Genomic DNA, 7,409 nt, shown 5'->3' with positions numbered 1-7,409 from the left:
AAATGAGAGGATGCCTTTACTGAAAACGGAATCTCAAAAACATTGTCATTTTGCTGTACCACTCCTTTGAGGAAGGTCCAAATTTTAAGCCAGTTGACTAGTGAGCCTTACATAAATGGGTTAAGAAAGCTCTTTCAAAGACCTTTTTTTAAAAGCATAATCTGCTATTTTTCTTCACAGAATTCAAGCACTGACGACATTGTACAGGTAGATATAAGGTAATGAAAAACTGCCCCTGCCAAACCCTGTAAAATAATCTTTTAATTTTTGTTTTAAATTTGAAATTTCAAAATAACCGAATCAGGTTAACTTTTCTTCACTGAAGTTCAGCATGGCTATGGATATAAGGTACTGTCCTAATCTGTGGAACAACCGCAAAAGGACAACGTTAAATACTCTAGATGTATTTGACTGATTTCTCAATTATAGCTTTTGATATGTTGATGTAAGTTTCAATGTTTTGGATCCCAATTTCATTTTTTTCTTAGACAGTTCGGCCAGAAGAGTTAATAAAAGAGTCTACTTGCTGTGACCGTTTAAACTTATCCTGATGAGGCCTGCACTAGACGCCAGCGTTAACCTACTCTTTTTTGAAAAAGAACCTCTTCTGAAACATAACGACGTTTACATTTTTTCCACGAATGCTTCGCCATGGAGACTTTAGGAAACTTAAAAACAGGCGAAAGGGGACAGAAAAGAAAATCAAAGGCAAAAGATACTAAAACTAAGAAAGAAAAAAGAAACAGACACGTATAGCGTATTACCTAACCTGCGATGGCCGCTCCCAGCGAGCAGAACTGAACGACGCTGCACGAGCGATGCGCATGCGCCTTCCTTCAACGGTTTCCAGGGAAGCAAGACAGCAGCTCTTTGACCCCCGGTCGAGGTCACCTTTCCCGCCAAGAGCAGCGCAAGGCACGCCGGGAACACCAAGAGCATGGGGCATGTTTTTTTGTTTTTTTTAAAGAGACTATTGGCTTATTTATTTATTTATTTATTTTTTTGGTTTTTTTGTTGAGAGCCCACTGGCCCATGTGGGAATCGAACCCGCAGCCCTCGGAGTTAGGAGCAGGGAGCTCTAACCGCCTGCGCCACCGGGCCGGCCCTTTGGTGGGCATGTTTTACCTAGAAAAGTAAGGTGCCTGTGGCGGGGGAAGGTTAAGTAATTGTATGTGCAAAGCCTTCCCCATATAGATAGATTTCCTACAATGACCAAAGTGTCCTCAGCCGCCATTTAATTAATCATATTAATTTCTGATTATTTTCTAACTTTGGTTTTGTTATTGCAACGACCCCGTAGTGCAGAGGCACCTTTCACTGGCTGTGTCTTCAGGAAACAGTTGTTCCAGCGGTCTTCAACTTGGATATTTCTTCTGTGCTATGTCTCTGTGGACAGTGGATAGCTCTGAATGTAATTGATGTCTCTTTTAGACACAAAATAATAAAATCAGAGCTGGAAGGTAGGTGGAGATAGTCCAGCAGTACAAACTTCTTAGTTGACAGATTGTTATATATTCAAATAAATCGGTAGTGTAAACATATTGTAATTATTCCTAAACATTAAGACTCGTTGCATTACCAGTTAGAAAACCACCACTCCAGATGTGACAAGATTTGCCCAGCGTGACTTAAGAGAGGAATGAAAACTAGAACCCTGTTTTCAGGGTCAAAATTAGTGACAGTCCCTTGGTCTAAGAATTATTTGGCTTTATATTTCTCTCACACTTAGAGTTTATCAAAGGGCTTTCACGTTTCACTATCTTGTTTTTCTACCTTACTCTTACTTTGCTTCTTCCAAGAACCTTATGAGAAGACACAAATATTACCCCCGTTTCAGAGATGAGAAAACTGATTCTGGTAAAGTTGGTTGCCCCAGATCACAATTAATTTCAGTGTTGGCAGAGGGGGAGCCACTGCACCACGTAATGGTGACATATTAAGTTTATGATACGGTGCTTCATAATAAATTTATTTTGAGTCATTAACAGCTACATATATATATGAAATAGCCAATCTGTGAACTGGGCTGGGGTAGTGAAATGAGTGGAGAAATGACTGGGAAGATAAAGATTAGTTAAACAAAGTTTGTACTGGTTTATCTTGTCCTCGACTTCACGTTGTTGGTGATAAGAATGTCTCTCCTTGTCGTATAGGCAGGACATCTTTCACATGGGAATTTCATCTCCTGCTTTTAAGAAAAAGAAGGAACGTCAGAATGTCCTTCTTGCAGCTGCTGTTTTTCAAGGGCCTTTAAGTCAAAATAGTCAATAGGCCAGAGTAGCATATTTTGGGGTGCTCTGTTCTGAACTCCTTCAATGCAATCACTAGTGACTGATTTAACGGATATCACTGACTATGTTTTGAGGATGAGAGTGGAGAAATGGGTGGTGTTGGTGCAAGAGAGCTTTAACATCAACTACTATAATAGTAAGTATACAGATAACATTTAAAATTGATGTAAAAAATAGCAATATGGTTAGCTCAGTTGGTTAGAGCATGGTGCAGATAACACCAAGGTTGCCAGTTCGATCCCCGCATGGGCCACTGTGAGTTGTGCCGTCATAAAAAACAAACAAAACACACACACAAATATATTAGAAACCTAAAGGTAAATACTAGAAGAAACAGCTAAAAGAATTATCAATTGAAAAATATTACTGATTTTTAAAAATATTAGTTAAGAGGATGGGATGTTAGGCTTTTACAGATAAAACAACCTTCAGTCATGCATAGCGTTAATGACAGAACCATTTTGAATGTGCTTCTGAATTGTTTAATAACAGCTACTAGGTATTGTAGAGAACATAACATTTTTGCTGTCTAGAAATTGATAAATTCATGGTTATATTACACACAAAGACTGCCAAGATACACATGTATATACTATAGATAAATTTTTATACAATTTATCATTTGCTTGAAATTGTTGGGGAGGAAAAACCTTTCCTCTACCCTCTTAGGTTTAGTACTTGGGGGCCTGCAAATTAAACTGACAACAGACAGATTAGCAAGAGAAAAAAAAACATTTAATTATGTAAATGTGCATAGGAATTCACAAAGAAATGTGACATTTCTTCTTGTAGCCATTGATTTTCAAATGTCTTCAGTTCAAGATAATCCTTATGCCACTGTGGCGTATTCTGGATTCCTTCAAAATTAAGGATAAAAAAATAACCTATATGTATGATTAAGTTGCCTGCATATGCATAATAAATTCTAGGAAGATATACAAGAAACTAGTAATAGTGGTTACTTCTAAGGAGGAGAGATCTGAGCCTATAGGAGAAAGGAGTGGGATAGAGTTTTTTCACGGAACATATGTGTGTGTGTGTATATATATATATATATATATATATATATATATATATATATATGTATATATATATATATATATAATCTTCATTATTCATGGATTTCCTATATGTGAATTCGCCTAGTTACTAAAGTTTATTTGTAACCCCAATGAATAATCAATGACTGCACTTTCGTAGTCATTTGCAGACATGCAGAGATGCAGAGTGGCAGACATTTGAGTCTCCCTACACATGCGTCCCCAGCTGAGGCTGAACAACGTGATGCTCTGCTTTCTTGTTTCAGCTCTCATATTGTAAACAAGTGTCCTTTTGGTGGCCTGTGTAGTACCAGGTTTTTTTGCACTTTTGTGCCTTTTTCTGTGTGCATGATTTTGCTGTTTAACATGGATTGTGCTGAAGTGCTGTCTGGTATGTTTAAACGTAAGAAAGTTGTGATGTGCCATACAGAGAAAATACATGTGTTAGATAAGCTTTGTTTAGGCAGGAGTTATAGGGCTTTTGGCTGTGAGTTCAGTGTTACATACCGACAGGGTTCAGAACACGCTACGCCAAAATCTGGCACCTTGGCTATTTTAAGCTGAAGAAATTTGAAAAACTGCAGGTGCAAAAAGGACTCTCTGAAGCAAATTGTAAGACGCCTCATGTGAAACAAGCCCACCCTGTAACTGCAGGAAAGGAGCTTCCTTTTCTCCAAAGATGGAGGGATGCCGAGAGGATTCCCTAAGAACAGGCTTTGCCAAGTTTCCTCCAGTTCACTACACTTAGCTCATACCCTTTTGTCCTATCACATTTTTTCCAGGACTTTCCACTCTTCTTCAAACCTAGTCTAAATACACTGAAGTTTAACTGTTTCTTCCAGCCTTAATTTCCTTATGAAGGCTCCCGTGTAATGTAAAATGTATATTAAATAAATTTGTCGGCTTTTCTCTTGTTAATCTGCCTTTTGACAGTCCAATTTACAGGGTTCCAGCTGAAGAAACTAGGAGGGTTGTCATGCAGGGTCTCAGATCCCGCTCCCCGCACAAAAACGCAGGATATGGTGAGGCCAAAAAGGAACACCCACGGAGCCACAGATAGGGGAGTCATACCACTATATTCTCAATGGCGGCTGGTCGAGACACGAAAGCAAACATCCGCCAGTACCCCAACAAGGGGGTCTTCCTGCACCCCAGTCTCGCTGGTAGCCGGGCGGGACACAGAAAGTAATCCACACGATCCGCAATCTGCCATCCATGGTTGCTAACCCCCACTTGCTAGCCGCAATCCACAGTCCACTTCTCTGCCAACCAACCAACCCCCTAGTGTAGCCATGGCAGTTATATTAGTGGCCAATGGCTAACTGGTTACAGCTGATGGCCACCCAGTCACAGCAGATGGCCATCTGATCACAGCTGATGGCCATCTAATAACCGAGCCAGCACCTTTCCACATGAGGCCGAGAGCCTGGAAACTGTTCTCAGACTCTGTCCCCATGAAGGTAATAGGAAAAGATATTTTTTCCTCCCCTACAATACTTTTTGATTTTTGAGCCATTGAATACATTAACGCTACTACAAATTAATTTAAAAAAAGAACACCTTAGGAACTGATAGCTACCTGAATATTATAAAAATTTAACTTACTGTTTGATTAAAGCATTCTCATTAATTATCTTTATCTTAGTGAAACAGAAAAGACAGGAACAAAATATTTTCAAAGTACAGGCCTGGGAAGAGTAGGAAAGAGAGAGGGAGGAAAAGAGGGAAATCATTGAATTATGGGTTCCTTTAAATTTTAACAGGAGTTTTAAAACAGTTTCTAAAAAGTGTTAAATTTCCATTATTGTGAACAAACTATTAGGACATATTTTTACTTCTAAGACTTACAATGTGCTGGTCAGTCATTTGCATTCATTCATCACTCATTCATTCTTTCAACAAATAGTGACTGACTACTTTAAGGCAGGCACTATGTTATGTATGTTCTAGGTGCAATATGGTAAATAAGACTCATGAGATCTGCCCTCCTTGAACTTACAGTCTAACAAAGGAAAGAGATGTTATACACATAAGCATATAAATACATACAGAGTTACAATTTGACATAAGGTGTTATGAAAGAAAAACACTGGCTTCAATGAGAAAGTCAAAGGTGGAGCAACTTAGTTTAGATGAGAGGGTGAGTCGTGGAAGGCTCTCTGAGGAAATGACATTTGAGTTACAACCAGAAGGATGAGAAGAACTTACTAGAAGAAGAGTTGGGGCGGGTGTGGGAGGGTTGGGTGGAAGGGCATTCTGGGCAGAGAGAAAACACTTGCAAACACCCTAAACACTTGCAAACACCTTTACTTCTTTAAAGTAAGAAGTGCTTTAAAAAACGGAAGGATGGCCAGTATGGCTAAAGCATAGCAAATGTGGAGAAATGACCCCAGATGAGAAAGGAAAGATGGAATAAGCAGAATTTAACAGTCAATGTTGAGGAATTGATGTTTTGTTTCAGGTGTAGTGGGAACTATTGAATGGTTAAAATTGGGAAAGATATTATCTAATTTATGGTTTTAAATGATCACTCTGGCTATTGGTTGGAGAATGAATTGAAGGATGGGGTGGGCATCAGCAAAGACACATTGATACATCTCGAATAGTCATGTCTTATAAAGGTTGCTTTTCTTTTTGTTTTTAAAGATAGACATGTTCTGATTAATACAGCTGTCTGGTAACTTAAAGTATGCATATTTGAAGCATCGTGAAGATTCTCATTTAGAGAAGATGTGGGGACAGAGCCCCACAAAGCAGTTTCCTGGCTCTCGGCCTCACATAGAAAGGTGCTGGCTCGGGTAGTAACTGGCCATCAACTGTGATCAGATGGCCATCAGCTGTGGCTAGTTGGCCATCAACTGTAACCCGTAAGCCATTGGCCACTAATATAACTGCTGTGGCTACGCTGGCAGAAAAATGGGGGCTAGCAAGAGCGGATTGCAGAGAGGTGGATGCCGCTGGTGAGAATATAGTGATATGACTCCCCTACTTATGGCTCCGTGGGTGTTCCTTTTTGGCCTCACCATGTCCTGCGTTCTTATGTGGGGAGCGGGAGCAGAGACCCGCAGGCCACCCTGCATGACAGACGAGTAAGAGTAATTTTATTCAAAGAGATAGTAAGTCTCTGTCTTCATATTTTTGTTAATTACCTCTATTGGCATCGTCCAGTTGACTTCTAGTTCTGGAATGTTTAAATCCTCTGTTTCTTCACCTGTTGTTGTAACCAGTTAAAATTTTTGTCAACTTTTACTCCGTGACTCCAATTTGCTCTTTTGTACTTTTTAATTATTATTTTTTTAAACTGGTATCACTTTATTTATTTTTTAATTTTTATTTTTTTTAAGGAGGGCGCAGCTCACAGTGGCCCATGCGGGGATTGAACCGGCAACCTTGGTGTTATTAGCACCACATTCTAACCAACTGAGCTAACCAGCCACCCCTTTTTTAAATTTTTATTTATTTATTTATTTTTTTCACAGCTGCTAAATTTGTCCAGGGTTTTATTATCTCACATATATACTTACTGTAATAACTTCTGTATTATCTCACTTATATACTTACTGTAATAACTTTTAGCTATATCCTTCTAGCTAATATCCTTTTTAGCTTCTTCAAATCATTCTATATACAAGTTCCAGAATAAGTTTTTTTTCTTAAATTTATTTCTCATCTTAAACTTTTTATTTAAGAAAAGTTTTTTGTTTCTGTAAGTTTGAAATTACTTATTGCTAAAATTTTCCCTTATGTTGGACAATAAAGATTTTTGTTAGGTATTTCATTACTACACTTATTTAGTTCAGGGGTTCTTTACCTGGGATCCACAGATCCCTAAAGGGTACATGGATAAAATTCAGAGAATTTGTGAATATATATGGGGGAAAAATTACATCTTTATTTTCACTAACCTCTAACTTAAATTTATCATTTCCTTTAATTCTGAATGTAGTCCATAAACCACAATAATATCAGCAATATTTGTAACTTTCCCACCAAAAGAAAACTCAGATATTTTCATATCACATTATAGCTTTTGCGGCTATCTGCAAATATCATTTACACTCATCATTACTTCAAATTT

This window comes from Rhinolophus hipposideros (genome assembly GCF_964194185.1).
Source record: "Rhinolophus hipposideros genome assembly, chromosome: 19".
Lineage (NCBI taxonomy): Eukaryota > Metazoa > Chordata > Mammalia > Chiroptera > Rhinolophidae > Rhinolophus > Rhinolophus hipposideros.
This window is presented reverse-complemented; position numbering follows the sequence as displayed.